At 43.9% G+C, this 21,937-nt stretch overlaps 1 non-coding gene and 1 pseudogene across 2 annotated transcripts; one reads left to right on the top strand and one right to left on the bottom strand.

The window, feature by feature from the left end:
* Positions 1 to 1,632: 1,632 nt before the first annotated feature.
* Positions 1,633 to 2,423, bottom strand: LOC128587293 (induced myeloid leukemia cell differentiation protein Mcl-1-like; annotated as a pseudogene). Its single transcript, XR_008380565.1, has one exon. The product of XR_008380565.1 is annotated as an induced myeloid leukemia cell differentiation protein Mcl-1-like (transcript).
* An 18,385-nt stretch (positions 2,424 to 20,808) lies between these two features.
* LOC128589352 (U6 spliceosomal RNA) lies at positions 20,809 to 20,915 on the top strand. Its single transcript, XR_008380945.1, has one exon. It is a non-coding gene; the product is annotated as a U6 spliceosomal RNA (small nuclear RNA).
* The last annotated feature ends 1,022 nt before the right edge of the window (positions 20,916 to 21,937 follow it).

Raw genomic sequence — 21,937 nt, 5'->3', positions numbered from 1 at the left:
ATCTTCAGCTATTTCTTTTTTAAAGTTTCATAGTTCTCTTTGTAGAGATCTTTCACGTTCTTTGTTAGGTATACTCCCAAATATTTCGTCTTCTTTGGCACTACTGTGAAAGGAATAGAGTCCTTGACTGTTTTCTCGGCTTGGTTATTGTTGGTATATATAGAGACTACAGATTTATGGATGTTGATTTTGTAGCCAGAGACATTGCTGTATTCCTTGATCATTTCTAGAAGTTTGTAGTAGAATCCTTAGTGTTTTCCAGATATACGATCATATCATCTGCAAAGAGTGAAACTTTGATCTCTTCTGACCCTATGTGGATACCCTTGATCGCCTTTCTTTCCCTAATTGCAATGGCTAAAACTTCCATTACAATGTTAAAGAGCAATGGAGACAATGGGCAACCTTGCCTGGTTCCTGATCTAAGTGGAAATGATTTCAATTTAACTCCATTCAATACGATATTGGCTGTGGGTTTGCTGTAGATGGCCTCTATTAGTTTAAGAAATGCCCCTTCTATACCAATTTTCTTAAGTGTTCTGATCATAAAGGGATGCTGGATATTATCAAAAGCTTTTTCTGCATCAATTGAAAGAATCATATGGTCCTTATTTTTTATTTTTTTATTTTATTTATTTATTTTTTTATGCATCATTATGAATCAGCTTTATTCCATTTTAACTAGGTTGCGTACAATTACATCAATTGGTTCAATTGTTTCAATACACACTCTAGAACTAATCAAGACAAAGTTTAGCATAGAAAAGTTGTAAGAAATAGGTTCCTAAACTACAGAAGTTACAAAATTCAAAAAGAGCATTAAAAACTAAATTTGAGAACCCCCTTTATTGTTCAAAGAAATACTTTCTGTAAAAATATATGCAATTTTTACAGACATACAAGTTGTTTTTGTCTTAAAAACTGAGGCTATTCCATACCTGTAAGTAATTATTAAGACTTAAATCAAGTATTCATGGTCCTTACTAGGCTAATAAACTAAGAATCATTCAAATGAAGCTAAATCAAGTATTCATGGTCATTACTAGGCTAATAAACTAAGAATCATTCAAATGAAGCTAAGGTACAAAAGGTATGAAAGTCATGAACACTTGAACTTTCTATTCCTCAAGAACACAAGAATTTGTGAGCATATTTAATGAATTCTATGACTAATCCAACTACTGGCCACACTCCTGATCTCAACAAGGAAATGTCTTTTCAGCCTACGGTCTTCATGAAATCTAAAAGTCCTCCTTCATGGCCCGTTTGCTTGTTGTTGAACTGAACTTTGCTTCTTTCAGAAAGTGACTCTTCAATCAAGGGGGACCACTTTTCCCATGTATTTATTCTTGTAAAAGTCACATTCCTCTTGCCACTGCCTTTTCTGGGTAGGCTGCTCTTGCAAGTTACATACAGCTTAGGGTAATTTAAGTCCAACTTCATAAATCCATTTGATTTCACAGGTGAATGTGGTTCTGGTGGCCGTTATTGGTTAGAAGTAAATCATCGCACTTACAAGCCTATCTCTTTTTTTTTTTTTTTTTTTTGGCCGGGGCTGGGTTTGAACCCGCCACCTCCGGCATATGGGACCGGCGCCCTACCCGCTGAGCCACAGGCGCCGCCCTTACAAGCCTATCTTATTAGATAGGCCAAACCAGCTCCTACTCCAGCCACACCTGCAAAAGCCAGCAGCACATTTCTGATGCTGCTTGCCAGGTCTTCCAGGTGGAAGAACTCCACGAAACCATCCCAGCCTCTTTGTTTCACTAGCCAGTCCCGTTTTGTCCTTATAAGGACATTTGTGATATTTTCTGCTAATGGCTCCATGCAGCTTTCTTGGTTTATGCTCTTCAGGTGTTTGGCCACAAAGGCACCAAAAGAAATCAGAGTCACAATCCTGCCCCAGTTTGTTACGCTGTAACTGAAAACATGGACCATCACTCCAGACAAAGATTTGACGTCGTTTGCGGTTTTGATGTCCAGCTTGCGAAGCATCCCTCAGAAGGCCGTCTGGTGGTTGCGCTGCACTTCGTCTCCCACGCGGCGCAAGGTCTCCAGAGCCTTCCTGCTGGCGGCTCCTGCCCTGTCCATTGGCTTCGCCTCCTTGGTGCCGGTCGCCTGCTCCCGAAGGTACCAAAAGATGATCTCCAGCGACTGCTGGTATAACTCATCCTCTTCTGCTGGGAGAGGTGTGGAAGGAAGTGACCCGTCAGTGTTGGGGCCGTTACCGGCCTCCCCGGCCAACTCCAGCAAAGGCAGTACCTCCAGCTGCTTCCTGAGAGGCTCCGGCTCGTACGCGTCCAGCTCACCTTCGGGCGACATGATGGCATCGGCAACAGTGGCTTCCATCTCTGGTAGCAACGTGCAGAGAGGGTCGGCACGAAGAACAGCAGCCTCATGAAAGTGGCAGTGACGTCGGAGACCTGAGCACTCGTCCTTATTTTTTAGTTTGTTTATGTGCTGAATTACATTTATAGATTTATGTATATTGAACCAGCCTTGAGACCCTGGGATAAATCCCATTTGGTCACAGTGTATAATTTTTTTGATGTGTTGTTGAATTCTGTTTGTTAGGATCTCATTGAGTATTTTAGCATCAATATTCATTAGTGATATTGGTCTATAATTTTCTTTTCTAATTGGGTCTTTCCCTGGTTTGAGGATCAAGGTGATGTTTGCTTCGTAGAATGTGTTGAGTAATATTCCTTCTTTTTCTATATTTTGGAAGAGGTTTAGTAATACAGGTACTAGTTCTTCTTTAAAGGTTTGGTAGAATTCTGAGTAAAGCCATCTGGTCCTGGGCTTTTCTTTTTAGGGAGATTTTGTATAGTTGATGCTGTTTCAGAACTTGATATAGGCCTGTTCAACATTTCCACTTCATTCTGGCTAAGTCTTGGTAGGTGGCGTACTTCCAGGTATTGGTCGATTTCTTTCAGATTTTCATATTTCTGAGAGTAGAGTTTCTTATAGTATTCGTTAAGGATTTTTTGAATTTCTGAGGGGTCTGTTGTTATTTCATCATTACCATTTCTGATTGATGAAATTATAGATTTTACTCTTTTTTTCCTGGTTAGGTTAGCCAAAGGTTTATCTATTTTACTTATCTTTTCAAAAAACCAACTTTTGGATTTATTGATCTGTTGTATAATTCTTTTGTTTTCAATTTCATTTAATTCTGCTCTGATTTTGGTTATTTCTTTTCTTCTGCTGGGTATGCGGTTGGAGTGTTCTTCCTTCTCCAGTTGCTTGAGATGTCCCATTAAGTTATTAACTTCTTCTCTTTCCATTTTCTTGAGGAAGGCTTGCAGTGCTATAAATTTCCCTCTTAGGACTGCCTTTGCAGTATCCCAGAGGTTCTGGTAATTCGTGTCTTGATTGTTGTTTTGTTCCAAAAATTTGGTGATTTCCTTTTTAACCTCATCTATAACCCATCTATCCTTCAGCATAAGGTTGTTTAGCTTCCATGTTTTTGTATGGGTATGTAGGTTCCTGTTGTTATTGAGTTCAACTTTTATTCCATGATGGTCTGAGAAGATGCAAGGAATAATTTCTATTTTTTTAAATTTGCTGAGGTTAGATTTGTGGCCTAGGATGTTGTTGATTTTGGAGTATGATCTGTGGGCTGATGAGAAGAATGTGTATTCAGTTTTGTTGGGATGAAATGTTCTGTAGATGTCTGTTACGTCCAGATGTTGAATGGTTAAGTTTAAATCTAAAATTTCTTTGCTTAGCTTCTTTTTGGAGCATCTATCCAGCACTGCTAAAGGAGTGTTAAAATCTCCACCTACTATGGAACTGGAGGAAATCAAGTTGCTCATGTCTGTTAGAGTTTCTCTTATAAATTGAGGTGCATTCTGGTTGGGTGCATAAATATTAATAATTAAAATCTCATCATATTGAGTATTACCTTTAACAAATATGAAGTGTCCATCCTTATCCTTCCTTATTTCGGTTGATTTAAAGCCTATTGCATCTGTGAATAGGATTGCAACACCTGCTTTTTTCTGCTTTCCATTTGCCTGGAGTATAGATGACCATCCCTTCACCTTGAGTCTATATTTGTCTTTTAATGTAAGATGCGATTCTTGTATGCAGCAGATATCTGGCTTGAGTTTTTGTATCCAGTCAGCCAACCTGTGCCTCTTTAGAGGACAATTTAAACCATTCACATTAATTGAGAATATTGATAAGCCTTTCGAGAGACCGGTGGACATTTTTAATCCTTTTGTGACTGTGGAAGTTGGAATTTGATCAAAATTTTCTGGGTGGGTTTACTTTTGTGGTGGAGGATTATGCTGGTCTTTATGGAGGATAGGTCTGAGAATATCCTGGAGAACTGGTTTAGTTATGGCAAATTTCTTCAACATGTGAATGTCGTTAAAGGATTTAATTTCTCTGTCATAAATGAAACTCAGTTTAGCTGGGTACAGGATCCTGGGTTGAAAGTTGTTTTGTTTTAGGAGATTAAAAGTCGATGACCATCCTCTTCTAGCTTGAAAGGTTTCTTTTTTTTTTTTCGCTGGGGCTAGGTTTGAACCCGCCACCTCCGGCTTATGGGACTGGCGCCCTACTCCTTGAGCCACAGGTGCCACCCTTGAAAGGTTTCAACAGAGAGATCTGCAGTTATTCTAATATTCTTGCCCTTGTAGGTGATGGTTTTCTTTCATCTGGCTGCTTTCAGAATTTTCCCCTTCATATTAACTTTAGTGAAATTGATTATGATGTGTCTGGGGGATGTCTTATTTGGGTTGAGTTGTGTTGGAGTTCTGAAACTGCTATCTGAATTTCAGAATCTCTTGGCATGTCTGGAAAGTTCTCCTTCATAATCGCATGAAGAAGAGACTCTGTGCCTTGTAAAGCCACTTTGTCACTTTTGGGGATCCCTATAAGATGAATATTGGTTTTCTTCAAATTATCCCAGAGCTCTCTGAGAGAGTGATCTGTTTTTGCCCTCCATTTCTCTTCCTCTTTGAGAGTTTGGGAGCATTCAAAAGCTTTGTCTTCAATGTCAGAAATCCTTTCTTCTGCTTGCTCCATTCTGTTACTGAGGGATTCTACTGTGTTTCTCAGACCTTTGAGGGCTGCAACTTCTTGTCTCAATGTGTTAAAATCTTTGGTCATTTGGTCTTTGAATTCATTGAATTCTTGAGATATCTTTTGGGTTACTGCTTGGAATTCTAATTTGATCTTGTTTGCTATCCAGATTCTGAATTTGATTTCTGACATCTCAGCTATTTGTTTGTGCATGGGATCTTGTACGGTGTCTGTCCCATTGATCCTTGGGGGAGTTGATCTACTCTGATTATTCATATTGCCAGAGTTTTTCTGTTGATTTCGCCTCATGATTGTTTTTCACTGTTGCCTCTGGCTGTTCTCAGAGTTGGGGAGATGTCTCTCCAAGATTAGACCCCAGTGGGATCACTCTATTGTTGCTGGATCTTTGTAGGGAGTGACCCTGTGTAGTTCCTCTGGGGCTGCCCTAGCCAGGGAGTTCTGGTTGTAGAAGCAGCTCCAGAGTGCGACACACCCAGATCCAGCAATAGGGCGGGAGGTGGTGTGCACGGTTGTGGGAGTTCCTGGTGCCCAGTGACTTTGGCACAGAGAGCCCAAGGCTCCAGCAGTCTTTGGCCAGAAGAAAGGCTCTGCACAGAAGCAGGGAGGACTCTGGAGGGCACGTGGCTACCAGAGTCCCTGGCCAGATGAGCGGGCCAGTGTGTAGGCAGGGAGGGTACAGGAGGGAAGACACAGGGTTGCGCAGCTCCCGCAGTTCCTGATCAGGGCATGCGGAGGCCTGGCAGGCACGGGTCATGGGTCAGGGGTTACAGTGCAGCTCATATGGAGGTCCAGGTGGCTCCAAGCCCAGGAGTTTGAGGTTGCTATGAGCTGTGATGCCACGGCACTCTACCCAGGGCAATAGCCCGAGGCTCCAGTGTGCCAAAACTGGTCTCACTCTGCCCATGAGGGTTAAAGTTGTAAGGCAGCTCAGTCCCCACCTTTAGGCTGGTCAGTCACTAGGTTACTAGCTCCTGCCTATCCTTGCTCTGCGACCCTGAGGGTGGAGCTTGCTGGGGCAGTTCTCTCACAATGGCTCCCTGCGGCCCACAGCCGAACACTATTAGCTCCATTCAGCTCAGCAGCTCAGTCAGAGGCCCTAGACAATGTCCAAAGTTCTCTCCAAGGCAGTTCAACTGAGTGCCAAGTCCAAAAACACCGAAACAGTTCACAGGTAAGGCCTTTCCAGTTTGCAGTCTCACTGCTGCTTGTACTTACGGCTGCCGGCAGGATTAGGTCCATCGAACACACACAACCACTTGCCAGTTTTCCACTGTTTTTGTCCTCCTCTTGGGGTCCAAAAGTCCCTTGCTGACTCCCTGTATCCTCAAAGCGATGATTATAGGCAGATCCTACCAGCCAGAGATGCCTGGAGTCTTATCTCCCCAGAATCACCGTGCCCAGTTGCAGGGAAGCTGTTACTCGGCCACCATCTTGCTCCACCTCCCTGCTTTTCCATTTTTGTGATACTTCACTAAAGGGAATGTTCTCCAGTTCTATCCAAGTTAATACAAAAGATGTACAGTCTAAAGCTAGACATTCTTTTTCTTCTTCTTCTTTTATTTTTTTTTTTTTGAGACAGAGTCTTAGTATGGTGCCCTTGGTAGAGTGCCGTGGCGTCACAGTTCACAGCAACCTTAAACTCTTGGGCTCAAATGATTCTCTTGCTTCAGCCTCCCAAGTAGCTGGAACTACAGGCACCTGCCACAATGCCCACCTAGTTTTTTGTTTTTGTTTTTTTTTTTTTTTGGCCAGGGCTGGGGTTGAACCTGCCACCTCTGGTATATGGGGCCAGTGTCCTACTCCATTGAGCCACAAGTGCCACCCCCAGCTACTTTTTTTGTTGTAGATGTCATTGTTGTTTAGCAGGCCCAGCCAAGTTCGAACCCACCAGCCCCAGTGTATCTGGCCAGTGCCCTAACCACTGAGGTATGGGCACCGAGCCTAAAGCTGGATATTCTTTTTTTGGCAGGTGGGGAGAAGGACATAGTCTTACTACGTTGCCCTGGGTACAGCGCCGTGGTGTCACAGCTCACAGCAATCTCAAACTCTTGGGCTTAAGCAATTCTCTTGCCTCAGCCTCCCTAGTAGCTGGGTCTATAGGTGCCCACCTCAATGTCCTGCTATTTTTTGGTTGTAGTTGTTATTGTTGTTTGGCAGGCCCAGGCTGGATTCAAACCACCAGCTCCAGTGTATGTGGCTGATGCCCTAGCCGCTGAGGTATAGGCACTGAGCCAAAGCTGGATATTCTTTTTTTTTTTTTTTCCAATTCAAGGGTTTAGTTTATTATATCTCAAACAAGAATCAGTACAGTTGGGCAGCACCTGTGGCTCAAAGGAGTAGGGCACTGGCCCCATATGCCAAAGGTGGTGAGTTCAAACCCAGCCCTGGCTGAAAACTGCAAAAAAAAAAAAAAAAAAAAAAGAATCAGTACAGTTAAAGTATGCACCTGAACTATTGACAAAGGTTTTTTTATTATTATTTTTTATTAAATCATAACTTTGTACATTGATGCATTCATGAGGTTCAGGGTACTGCTTCGATATACAATGTGAAATGCTTACATTGAACTAAGTAACACATCCATCACAATTGTACTCATTTCCAAAGTTGGATTTTTTTTTTTTTTTTTGCAGTTTTTGCAGTTTTTGGCTGGGGGTGGGTTTGAACCTGCCACCTCCAGCATATGGGGCCGGCGCCCTACCCCTTTGAGCCACAGGCACCGCCCTGAACTGAATTTTAATGAGTTGAATTGCCAGGTATAAGGTGGGGACAATAAAGGAGAGAGGCAGGGATGAGGAGTGGGGACATAGCACAGTAAAGGCACAAAGCAGTAGAGGCAGCAGGAGGAAAATCTCCCATGTTCAAGATCTTTCAGAACCAAAATATAATGGTAATGAGCTCATACTTACTCTATTTCCTTTGCCAGATTAGGATCACGCCCAGTTTAGCTTTATTTTCTTCACATTGTCTAACATGGAGCGTGAAATTTGTGTGCAATAAGTGTTGGGAAACTGATAAAATATTAATTTCCCAATTATATGGGACCTCTCTGCTATCAGAGAATCACCCTGATTCTCTTTAAGCACAAGCTGGACCTGAGGACACACAAGCATAGCCTCACCTTTACACCGGCAGATGAATTAGCATTGCCTCCAATCATGAGTGGTCCCATTACCACTACCCTTGCTACCAGTACTAACTAGTATTACTACTGTAATAGCACACATGCGTGCACACACACACAACTATGATTTCAAAAATTTAAATTACTTTTAATAGTCAATCCTCTGAACTGTTATATTGCTTATAGCTACAGCAAATAAAGAGTAGAGAAATAATCTAGAGATTGTCTTTCTTTCTTTCTTTGTTTTTTTTTTTTAATTCATAGCTGTGTACATTGATATGATCATGGGGCATCATTCACTAGCTTCACAGACCGTTTTCTTTCTTTCTTTTTTTTTTTTGTAGAGACAGAGTCTCACTGTACCGCCCACAGGTAGAGTGCCATGGCGTCACACGGCTCACAGCAACCTCTAACTCTTGGGCTTACGCGGTTCTCTTGCCTCAGCCTCCCAAGCAGCTGGGACTACAGGCACCTGCCACAATGTCTGGCTATTTTTTTGTTGCAGTTTGGCCGGGGCTGGGTTTGAACCTGCCACCCTCGGCATATGGGGCCGGCGCCCTACTCACTGAGCCACAGGCGCCGCCCTCTTTTTTTTTTTTTTTTAATGAGACAGAGCCTGAACCTGTTGCCCTGGGTAGAATGCCGTGGCATCACAGCTGACAGCAACCTCCAACTTCTGGGCTCAAGCGATTCTCCTGCCTCTGCCTCCCAAGTACCTGAGACTACAGGCACCTGCCACAAGGCCAAGCTATTTTTTTGGTGTAGTTACCATTGCTGTTTGGCAGGCCCTGGCTGGGTTTGAACCCGCCAGCCTCGGTGTATGTGGCTGGTGCCCTAGCCGCTGAGCTACAGGTGCTCAGCCCATCTTCATCATTTTCATTTTACAGATAAAAGTAAACTGAAAGGGGTCAGATAATTTGCCAAAAGTCACACAGCAAGGGGTGGAACTGGAGTTCAGAGCTAGTTCTATCTGAATCCAAAACTTTGTATTATTTAAAGTTCCAACCACTGAAGTGGAATGGGCATGGCCTCTGTGTGGGCTGAGACGCAGCTTTTCAGAAGTACTGAAAAATAATATAGAGTGGGATCAAAGTATGCAGGGCTTTGCAAAGAGCGAAGTGAGTTATTTAATACTTAAGTAGGCAATAGGTAGCCTTGGTAGTTCTTAAGTAGAAGAAGTAATATCAGCATGATCAGAGAACTTTAAAGTTGAAGGAATCTTAGGTTAGAAGGCATATAGAAATCTATTTATGATACCACTTAGAGATATTCATTCAAATTCTGCTCTAAACTCACTTCTTCCAAGGGTGTGCATTCCTTTATCAGCTAGTCCTAGTTATTGAGAGATTTTTGGTGAGAATACTTTGTATTTCTTCTATGCTAGCAGTTCTCAACCTGTGGGTTGCGACCCAGTTGGGGGTCTCTTGCATATCAGATATTTACATTATGATTCATAACAGTAGCAAAATTACAGTTATGAAGTAGCAATGAAAATAATTTTATGGGGTTTTTTTGCAGTTTTTGATCGGGGCTGGGTTTGAACCCGCCACCTCCAGCATATGGGGCCGACACCCTACTCCTTTGAGCCACAGGCGCCTCCCTAATTTTATGGTTTAAAGCAACTTTGAAGTTCTCTGATCATGCCGATATTACTTCTACAACATGAGGAACTGTATTAAAGGGTCACGACATTAGGAAGGTTGAGAACCACTGTTCTGTGCAAGGAAGAAATCGGCTCAGGACCAAGTTCAGAGATCTGCAGCCACTTCTGGAGATCTTCTGGGTTAGCACAAAACCTTGAATCTGTACTTCTCCATTCATTCATTCTTTCACAGATACTTACTGAGCACTTCCATGTACCAGTTGCTTTAAGATCCCTGCCCTGGCTCAGCACCTGTGGCTCAAGCGGCTAAGGCACCAGCCACATACACCTGAGTTGGCGGGTGAATCCAGCCCTTGCCTGCCAAACAATGAGGGCTGCAACCAAAAAATAGCCGGGCGTTGTGGTGGGTGCCTGTAGTCCCAGCTACTTGAGATGCAGAGGCAGGAGAGTTGCTTGAGCCCAGGAGTTGGAGGTTGCCGTGAGCTGTGATGCCATAGCACTCTACCCAGGGTGACAGCTTGAGGCTCTATCTCAAAAAAAAAAAAAAAGATCCCTACCCTTTCCAGGCTCATATTCTTGTGGGGAGAGGTAATAGACATGAGACATGATAATAAATAATGTAGTATGTTAAAAGATAAATACTATAGGTATAAGAGATGACTGTACAGTTGTACCGAGTGCTGGGAGTCATGGGGTGGTGGAGGTGGTCTGGGTGACATTTTAAATAGGGTGCTCAGGGTAGCCCTCACTTGAGAAGGTAACGCTGAAAAAAGACATGGAAGAACAGGGTCTCTACCTAACAAATGCAAACATTGTAACCTAATTGTTTGTACCATCACATTAATCTGAAATAAAAAAATACAACAACAACAAAACATGAAAGAAGTGAGGGAGTCCTCTGTGCAGTTATCTGGTGGGAGAACATTCCAGACACTGCAAAAGCCCTGAGGGTATATATGGCATAGTCCAAGAGCAGCAAGGGAGCCCAGGTGGCCGGAGTATAGTGAGTAATGGAAAGCTTGGGAGGAAACAGGAACAGAGGAGTGATGGGGCCAGAATACGAAGTCCAAAGAAAGGATTGTTGACTATTACATGTATTCTGAGGACAGTGGAGAAATAGGGTTTTGAGCAGAGAAATGATCTGACCCAATTTTCTTTTCTTTCTTTTTTTTTTTTGGCAGGCCCAGGTTGAAGTTGAACCTGCCAGCTCTGGGGTATGTGGCTGACACCTTAGCCGCTTGAGCTACAGGTGCCAAGCCTGACCTTAATTTTCAAAAGATTCCTCATGCTCTGGGCTGAGAACTGACCTCAGAGGAAGACTGGCAGCAGAGAGACCACTTGAATATTTATGTATAAACATACACATATACATATACTATATATATACGTACACATATATTATACATATATAAATTTTTTTTAAGGTGAATCAACTGAAGCAGTGAGAGTGGAGAAGGAACTAAGGAATCTGTAACTGGTTGTGATCAATTGATTCTAAACACCACTGCATTTGGCCCAGCCAGTTGAGGGGTTATTGCAGTAATCCAAGCAAGAGAAAATGGTGGCTCAGACCAGGCTGGTAGAAATTTGAGGTGTAGCACAGTGGTTATGGCATTGGTCACGTACACTGAGGCTGGCAGGTTCAAACCAAGCCTGGGCCAGCTAAGCAATAATGACAACTGCAGATCTGCCATTCAATCCTGTAATTCCTCTGCTGGCATATACCCAGAAGACCAAAAATCACTACATAACAAAGATATTTGTACCAGAATGTTTATTGCAGCCCAATTCATAATAGCTAAGTCATGGAAAAAGCCCAAGTGCCCATTGATCCACGAATGGATTAATAAATTGTGGTATATGTATACCATGGAATACTATGCAGCCTTAAAGAAAGATGGAGACTTTACCTCTTTCATGTTTACATGGATGGAGCTGGAACATATTCTTCTTAGTAAAGTATCCCAAGAATGGAAGAAAAAATACCCAATGTACACAGCCCTACTATGAAACTAATTTGGGACTCTCACATGAAAGCTATAACCCAGCTACAACTTAACAATAGGGGGAAGTGGGAAAGGGGGGGGTGGGTAGAGGGAGGGGAATCGGTGGGATCACACCTGTGGTGCATATTACAGGGGTATTTGCGAAACTTGGTAAATGTAGAATGTAAATGTTTTGGCACAGTAACTGAGATAACGCCGGAAAGGCTATGTTAACCACTGTGATAAAAATGTGTCAAATGGTTTATGAAGTGAGTGTATGATGCCCCATAATCATATCATTGTATACAGTTATGATTTAATTAAAAAAAAAAAAGACAACTGCAACAGAAAAATAGGCAGGTGTTGTGGCAGGCACCTATAGTCCCAGCTACTTGGGGGCTGAGGCAAGAGAATCACTTAAGCCCAAGGGTTTAAAATTGCTGTGAGCTGTGATGCCAGGGCACTCTGCTGAGGGTGACATAGTGAGACTCTGTCTCAAAAAATAAAAAAGAAAGAAATTCGAGGGCGGCGCCTGTGGCTCAGTGAGTAGGGCGCCGGCCCCATATGCTGAGGGTGGTGGGTTCAAACCCAGCCCCGGCCAAACTGCAACAAAAAAATAGCCGGGCGTTGTGGCAGGCGCCTATAGTCCCAGCTGCTCGGGAGGCTGAGGCAAGAGAATCGCGTAAGCCCAAGAGTTAGAGGTTGCTGTGAGCAGTGTGACTCCATGGCACTCTACCCGAGGGCAGTACAGTGACACTCTGTCTCTACAAAAAAAAAAAAAAAAAAGAAAAAGAAAGAAATTCGAGGTGTATTTTGTTGCAACATTAACCTTCCTTGCATCAATTCAAGTCAAACACTTTTTTTTTTCTTCTTGAGACAGTCTTTGTCACCCTCGGTAGAGTGCTATGGTGTCATAGCTCACAGCAACCTCAAATTCTTGGGCTCAAGCAATCCTCTTGCTTCATATGTGCCACAATCTCTGGCTATTTTATTTTTTAATATGTATTTTCTTATTTTTTTGAGACAGAGTCTCACTCTCTGCCTTCAATAGAGAGCCATGGCATCATAGTTCACAGCAACCTCAAGCTCCTGGGCTCAAGTGATCCTCTTGTCTCAGCCTCCCAAGTAGCTGGGACTACAGATGCCCACCACAGTGCCCAGCTATTTTTAAGGACAGGGTCTCACTCTTGCTCAAGCTGGTCTCAAACTCTTGATCTCAAGCAACGCACCCACCTCAGCCTCCCAGAGTGCTAGGATTATAGGCCTGAGCCACCACAACTGGCCCAAACACTTTCTATGAAATGTTTTTTTCATGTGTTTTTTAACCACCATCATTCTCTTCCTCCTTCAGGTTTATTCCTTCTTTCTGACTCTGGAAGTGACAAAGCCCTGCTTCTCTTCCTGGTCACTTCCCAAGACAAGTCCCCAGTTCTTTCCACTTTATAGGTTTTACTGCAAAACCACTAAAAGAAAACTGTTAAGAGTTTTGTTATGGCTTGGTGCCTGTGGCTCAAGCAGCTACGGCGCCAGCCACATACATTGGAGCTGGCGGGTTCGAATCCAGCCCGGGCCTGCCAAACAACAATGACAACTACAAACAAAAAATAGCCAGGTGTTGTAGTGGGCACCTGTAGTCCCAGCTACAGCACCATCACTTATCTTGTCAAACATTTCTCTGAACATTCTCTTTATCTTCTTGCCCAAAAAGTCATTTCAAATGTTGGCCATATTTTCTCCTATGTCCTTCATCCCCTGGGCCTGGACACAGTGTATGTGTCTTGCCACTTTCAGATGATTCTCAGTCTTTTCTCCTGATAACCCCAAGCTCAAGCATCTCACGTTCTCCTATACCACCAATTGCCCCTTATATTTGGACCATCTACCGACATTCTCCCTTTCCCAATACACTCCTCTCATTTATGTACTATCTTACTTCCTGTTTACTTCCTCTCCAGAGTTTCTACTGTCTTAATGCTTGGTAATCTCAATGTACATGTAGATAATCCTTCCAATAGCCTCCCTCTCTGCTCCTTGACCTCCCCTTCGCCATTTATTATTGTCCTTCACCCTGTTTCCATCTTATTTTGCAAATAATTGCAAACTTTTCATCAATGCCATGATGAAAACGCCTCCTGCACCATCTTTTCCGAATGCTGATACCTACAATTCTTCAGTCCCCCAGGGCCTCGCTGTCCCTTGAGTCTTCTGCCTTTCTCTGTGTCTCCCTGCCCTGATGTGCTCTCTCCCCTCTTTACCTAGCTTAAATCCCATGATCAATCATTACATCCCTATAGCTGTATATACTCTAAACTCTCTCTCTCTTTTTTTTTTTTTGGCCAGGGCTGGGTTTGAACCCACCACCTCTGGCATATGGGACTGGTGCTCTACCCCTTTGAGCCACAGGCACCGCCCTCTAAACTCTTATTCCTTTTTTTTTTTTTTTTTTTTTTTGTAGAGACAGAGTTTTACTCTATGGCCCTCGGTAGAGTGCCGTGGCCTCACATAGCTCACAGCAACCTCCAACTCCTGGGCTTAAGCGATTCTCTTGCCTCAGTCTCCTGAGTAGCTGGGACTACAGGCGCCCGCCACAACGCCTGGCTATTTTTTGGTTGCATTTTGGCCGGGGCCGGGCCTGAACCGGCCACCCTCGGTGTATAGGGCTGGCGCCCTACCGAATGAGCCACAGGCGCTGCCCTAAACTCTTATTCCTTTATTGATCTGTCATATTTATTTGGCAAAACCACAAGTGTGGATATACAAAATCTTTGACCAGTTCTGAGCACCCATCTGAAAGTGAAAAAAGAAAACACAGCAAAGCTGAGTGGTCTCACTTTAAGACTAGGCCATGAACTTCAAGTGGACTCTATGCTGCCCAGCAATCATGGTCACTCCTAGTCCTTTCACTTACCTGCTCTTCCAGATGAGAACTTCACGGCTCTTCCTCTCTCTTCAAAACATCTTAATTTCCAGATCATGACCCTGACTCCTATTTTATTTTTTTATTGAGACAGAGTCTCACTTTGTCACCCTGGGTAGAGTGTTATGGCATCATAGCTCACAGCAACCTCCAACTCTTGGGTTCAAGCAATTCTCTTGCCTCAGCCTCCTTAGTAGCTGGGATTATAGGCTCCTGCCACAACACCCAGCTATTGTTTGTTTGTTTAGCAGGCCCAGACTGGGTTTGAACCCACCAGCCCCGGAGCATGTGGTTGGTGCCCTAACCATTGAGTTATGGGTGCCCCCCGACTCCTATTTTTTTTTTTTTTTTTTGGTTTTTGGCCAGGGCTGGGTTTGAAACCGCCACCTCCGGCATATGGGACCGGCGCCCTACTCCTTGAGCCACAGGCGCCGCCCAACCCCGACTCCTATTTTAATAAAAGTAGAAGCAACCAGAAAACTTCTTTGGACACAATACCATATCTACCCACCATCCTATCTATGAGCATGCGTAAAGTATCTGTGCTCCTGCTTTAAGCCAATTTCTCTACCTGTGTCCCAGATCCTATGCTTGTCATCTAAGGAAGAACATTAGTCCATTGATTGTTCCATTTCTTTTCTCTTTTTTTGCAGTTTTTGGCCAGGGCTGGGTTTGAACCTACCACCTCTGGTATATGGGGCCGGTGCCCTACTCCTTGAGCCACAGGCGCCACCCAGATTGTTCCATTTCTTTCTTTCTTTTTTTTGGAGACAGAGTCTCACTTTGTTGCCCTTGGTAGAGTGCCGTGGCATCACAGCTCACAGCGACCTCAGACTCTTGGGCTTAAGCAATACTCTTGCCTCAGCCTCCCAAGTGCTGGGATTATAGGTGTGAGCCACCGTGCCTGGTCCATCTCTTTCATAAAAGCATCATTTTTCACTCTTTATCAGATAATTCTCTTTAGTGTATAAACATTCTCCCACTCCCTCAATGTTCTTCCAGCTTCTACTTAGCTAACACCCTCAACTTCTTCAAGTATTCATTTAATTCAGTAAACTTTTGCTGGCCATCCACTCATCGAAGTACTGAACTCTTTATCCTGCTGTATTTTCACTTATCTATCCCATTTACCACCTTTTAATATATTATATAGTTTATTTATTTATTTATTTATTTATTTATTTATTTATTGTTTGTATACCTTGTTGTCTGTTTCCCTTACCAATAGTAAGCTGCACAAAGGGCAGGTATCTTTGCTTTGCTCACTGATGGGTGTCAAGCACCTAGAACAGTGCCTGACCTACACGTACATAGTGAGAACCTTGGTAAATATATGTTGGAACCATGAAGGAGTAAACCTGAGGTTTCAGGGAAATCTTACCAATGTACTTAAAACTAGAATAAAAAGGAAGATGTACAGTGATCTTGGGTGGGAAGATTTCGTATTGTTAAGATGTCACCTACTTACTACATAAATTAAATGAAATTCCACCTAAAATCCCACTTACATTTAAAAAATTTACTTCTATAGTTAAAAAATGAACAAAATACTGGGTGGCGCCTGTGGCTCAGTCGGTAAGGCACCGGCCTCATATACCAAGGGTGGCGGGTTCAAACCCGGCCCCGGCCAAACTGCAACCAAAAAATAGCTGGGCGTTGTGGCAGGCGCCTGTAGTCCCAGCTACTCGGGAGGCTGAGGCAGGAGAATCGCTTAAGCCCAGAAGTTGGAGGTTGCCGTGAGCTGTGTGAGGGCCATAAAATGAGACTCTGTCTCTACAAAAAAAAAAAAAAATGAACAAAATACTAAGAGTACTATAATGGGGCTGGGCACAGTGGCTCATGTCTGTAATCCTAGCACTTTGGGAGGCTGAGGCAAGTGGATTGCCTGAGCTCACAGCTTTAAGACCAGCCTGAGCGGGCGGCGCCTGTGGCTCAGTCGGTAGGGCGCCGGCCCCATATACCGAGGGTGGTGGGTTCAAACCCGGCCCCGGCCAAACTGCAACCAAAAAATAGCCGGGCGCTGTGGCGGGCGCCTGTAGTCCCAGCTACTCGGGAGGCTGAGGCAAGAGAATCGCTTAAGCCCAGGAGTTGGAGGTTGCTGTGAGCTGTGTGAGGCCACGGCACTCTACCGAGGGCCATAAAGTGAGACTCTGTCTCTACAAAAAAAAAAAAAAAAAAAAAAAAGACCAGCCTGAGCCAGAGCGAGACTATAATAGACCAGGCATGGTAGCTCATGCCTATAATCCTAGCACTTTGGGAGGCTAAGGTGGGAAGATCACTTGAGGCCAGGAGTTTGAGAATAGCCTGGAGAATATATTGAGACCCCATCTCTACAAAAACTAAGACAAATTAGCCAGGTGTGATAGCACACACCTGTTGTCTCAGCTACTCAGGAGGCTGAAGCAAGAGAGTGGCTTGAGCCTAGGAGTTTGAGATTGCAATGAACTGTGATTATGCCCCTGTACTCTAGCCTGAGTGACAGAGCATGACCCTGTGCCTAAGAAAAAAACATAGTATAATGAACCCCCATGTCCCCAATGCTTAACTTAAATAATTATCAATATTTAAGCTGGGTGTGGTGGCTCACTCCTGTAATCCTAGCCCTCCGGGAGACAAAGGCTGGAGGATCACCTGACGTCAGGAGTTTGAGACCAGCTTGAACAAGAGACCCAAGAAAAAACAAGAAAGAACAAAAATAAACACAACAAAACTAAAAAGAGTGAGACCTCATCTCTACCAAAAATAGTGCATAGTGGCATGCCCCTGAAATCCCAGCTACTCAGAGGCTAAGGCAGGAAGATCGCTTGAGCCTAGGAGTTTGAGGTTTTGATGAGCTGTGATGATGCCACTGCATTCTACGCAGGTGACAGAGTGAAAATCTGTCTCTCTCTCTCTATATGTGTGTGTGTGTGTGTGTGTGTGTGTGTGTGTGTGTGTGTCAATTAATGGCTAATTGTTTTTTATTATTTATTATTTTTTTTTTTTTGGTAGAGACAGAGTTTCACTTTATTGCCCTCGGTGGAGTGCCGTGGCGTCACACAGCTCACAGCAATCTCCAACTCCTGGGCTTAGGCGATTCTCCTGCCTCAGCCTCCCGAGTAGCTGGGACTACAGGCGCCCACCACAACGCCCGGCTATTTTTTTGTTGCGGTTTGGCCGGGGCTGGGTTTGAACCCGCCACCCTCGGTATATGGGGCCGGCGCCCAACCGACTAAGCCACAGGCGCTGCCCCGCTAATTTTTTTTTTTTTTATTGATTTTTTGGTAGAGACAGAGTCTCACTTTATGGCCCTCAGTAGAGTGCCGTGGCCTCACACAGCTCACAGCAACCTCCAATCCTTAGGCGATTCTCTTGCCTCAGCCTCCCGAGTAGCTGGGACTACGGGCACCCACCACAACGCCCGGCTACGGCTAATCGTTTTTTAACCTGTCCCTCCATCTATGCTTCCAGATGATTTATTATTTTTACTTCTCCTAAATTATTTATTTTGTAGAATTTAAAACTTAAAGAAAAGTTGTAATAATAGTTCAAGCAAACAATTGAACACTCTAGATTTATCGATTGTTAATACTGTAACATTAAAATATTAAAATATTAATATATATTCTATTCTCTTCTGCCTCCTATATCAGAAGAAAACTACTTATGTATTAGAATATATAACCACGGATATGTACTGCAAATGTGGAGCATGAAAGTTTTCATTTGTGTATATACCTTTTGAAGACAGTATATATATAATTTCATATGTATACTTTTTTTTAAATGAGACAGAGTCTCACTTTGTTGCCCTCAGTAGAGTGCTATGATATCATAGCTCACAGCAACCTCCAATTCTTGGACTCAAGAGAGTCTCTTGCCTCAGCCTCCTGAGTAGCTGGGACTACAGGTGCCCACCGCAACACCCAGCTATTTTTTTTTTTTAGCAGGCCCAGGCTGGGTTCAAACCCACCAGTCCAGTGCATGTGGCTGGAGCCCTACCCACTAAGCTACAGACACAACCCTCATGTGCATACTTTTTGTATGTGGTGACACTTCCTGATGAGTTTTTAATCTAACAAAATTATCTTAGGGCAGCGCCTGTGGTTCAGTGAGTGGGGTGGTGGGTTCAAATCCAGCCCTGGCCAAACTGCAACAACAACAACAAAAATCATAGCACAAATCTTTTTTTTTTTATTTTTTTTATTTTTGTAGAGACAGGGTTTCACTTTATTGCCCTCCGGTAGAGTGCCGTGGCGTCACACGGCTCACAGCAACCTCCAACTCCTGGGCTTAGCCGATTCTCCTGCCTCAGCCTCGCGAGCAGCTGGGACTACAGGCGCCCGCCACAATGCCCAGCTATTTTTTTGTTGCAGTTTGGCCGGGGCTGGGTTTGAACCCGCCACCCTCGGCATGTGGGGCCGGCGCCCTACTAACTGAGCCACAGGCGCCACCCCATAGCACAAATCTTATAGGCGTTCCTCGATTGCACTAATGTACACAGCTATGATTTAACAATAAAAATACATTAATTAAAAAAAAATCTTACAGGCATCGTGGCAGGTGCCTGTAGTTCCAGCTACTTGGGAGGCTGAGGCAAGAGAATTGCCTAAACCCAGGAGCTGGAGGTGGTTGTGAGCCGTGATGCCATGGCATTCTACCGAGGGTGATAAAGTGAGAGTCTTTCTCTTAAAAAAAAAAAATTATCTTAAAGTTTATGTGAAAAAAATATTCAAGAATAGCCAAAAAATTAAGAAAAAAGTATAGCAAGCCTAGCATTAACAGATACTATAATATACTGTAAAGCCTCTATAATAAAAAATATATGTGAGAATAGAATAGAGAATCCAGAAACAGATCCAAATATATATGACAATTTGTTTATTTATATACTTATTTTTTTTTTTTTTGTAGAGACAGGGTCTCACTTTATGGCCCTTGGCAGAGTGCCGTGGCCTCACACAGCTCACAGCAACTTCCAACTCCTGGGCTTAAGCGATTCTCTTGCCTCAGCCTCCCGAGCAGCTGGGACTACAGGCGCCCGCCACAACGCCCGGCTATTTTTTGGTTGCAGTTTGGCCAGGGCCGGGTTTGAACCCGCCACCCTCGGTATATGGGGCCAGCGCCTCACCGACTGAGCCACAGGCGCCGCCCCTATTTATATACTTATTTTTGAGGCAGAGTCTCACTATGTCGCCCTCCATAGAGTGCTATGGCATCATCACAGCAACCTCAAACTCTTGCCTTAGCCTCTCCAGTAGCTGGGACTACAGGTGCCCACCACAATGCCCGGCTATTTTTCTGTTGCAGTTGTCATTGTTTTTTAGCTGGCCACCACCCTTGGTGTATGTGGCTGGCGCTGTAACCACTGTGCTACAGATGCCGAGCTGATATATGACAATTTAATATGTTAAAATACTATTTTGAATTCACTGAAGAAAGGTAATTTAATAAATGGCATTAGAAGCACCGTACAACTGGAGAGAAAATAAAGTTTGATCATTACTCAAGTCATATGCAAACGATTTATTTCAGGTGATTAAAAAGTTAAATATAGGCTCGGCGCCTGTGGCTCAAATACGTAAGGTGGCAGCCACATACACCTGAGCTGGGGGGCTCGAATCCAGCCTGGGCCCGCCAAACAACAATGATGCCCACAACCAAAAAATAGCTGGGTGTTGTGCGGGCACTTGTAGCCCCAGCTACTTGGGAGGCAGAGGCAGGAGAATCGCTTGAGCCCAGGAGTTGGAGGTTGCTGTGAGCTGTGATGTCACAGCACTCTACCCAGGGTGACAGCATGAGGCCCTGTCTCAAAAAAAAAAACAGAAAAAAACTTAAATATAGGTTTGGTGCCCATAGCACAGTGGTTACAGAGCCAGCCACATATATGGAAGCTGGCGGGTTCAAATCCAGCCCAGGCCAGCTAAAACAACAATGACAACTGCAATAAAAAATAGCCGGGCTTTGTGGCAGGCTCCTGTAGTTCCAGCTACCTGGGAGGCTGAGGCAAGAGAATCGCTTCAGCCCAAGAGTTGGAGGTTGCTATGAGCTGTGATGCCACAGCACTTTACCTAGGGCGACATAGTGAGACTCTGTCTCAAAAAAACAAACAAAAAATAAATAAATAAATAAAAACTTAGATGTAGTGCTTCCTTTGGCAGCACATGTACTAAAATTGGAACGATACAGAGAAGATTAGCATGGCCCCTGCGCAAAGATGACATGCAAATTTGTGAAGCATTCCATATTAAAAAAAAAAAAAAGCAACAAAACAAAAACTTAAATGTAAACAGCAACAACAAAAAATAAAGAAGCCGGGCGGCGCCTGTGGCTCAGTCGGTAAGGCGCCGGCCCCATATACCGAGGGTGGCGGGTTCAAACCCAGCCCCAGCTGAACTGCAACCAAAAAATAGCCGGGCGTTGTGGCGGGCGCCTGTAGTCCCAGCTGCTCGGGAGGCTGAGGCAAGAGAATCACTTAAGCCCAGGAGTTGGAGGTTGCTGTGAGCTGTGTGATGCCATGGCATTCTACCGAGGGCCTTAAAGTGAGACTCTGTCTCTACAAAAAATAAAATAAATAAATAAATAAATAAATAAGCCAATTTAGGCATCTGTGTACATAAGCTAAGAGTTATGTAACTTTAATTTTAATTTAATTTAATTTCATGTTATTTTATTTATTTTTTGTTGTTGCAGTTTTTGGATAGGGCTGGGCTTGAACCCCCCACCTGTGGCATATAGGGCCTGTGACCTACTGCTTGAGTCACAGGCGCCGCCCTGATTTTCTTTTCTTTTCTTTTTTTTTTTTTTTTTTTTTTTTTTTTGTAGAGACAGAGTCTCAATGTACCGCCCTCGGGTAGAGTGCCGGGGCGTCACACGGCTCACAGCAACCTCTAACTCTTGGGCTTACGCGATTCTTTTGCCTCAGCCTCCCGAGCAGCTGGGACTACAGGCGCCCGCCACAACGCCCGGCTATTTTTTTGGTTGCAGTTTGGCCGGGGCTGGGTTTGAACCCACCACCCTCGGCATATGGGGCCGGCGCCCTACTCACTGAGCCACAGGCGCCGCCCTTCTTTTCTTTTTTTTTTATTGTTAACTTTATTTTATTTTTTGAGACAGTCTCATTATATCACCCTCGATAGAATGCCCTGGCGTCACAGCTCACAGCAACCTCAAACTCTTGGGCTTAAGAGATTCTCTTGCCTCAGCCTTCCAAGTAGCTGGGACTACAGGCGCTGGCCACAATGTCCAGCAATTTTTTTGTTATAGTTGTCATT

The sequence above is a fragment of the Nycticebus coucang genome, chromosome 6, assembly GCF_027406575.1.
Source record: "Nycticebus coucang isolate mNycCou1 chromosome 6, mNycCou1.pri, whole genome shotgun sequence".
Taxonomy (NCBI): domain Eukaryota; kingdom Metazoa; phylum Chordata; class Mammalia; order Primates; family Lorisidae; genus Nycticebus; species Nycticebus coucang.
This window is presented reverse-complemented; position numbering and strand designations above follow the sequence as displayed.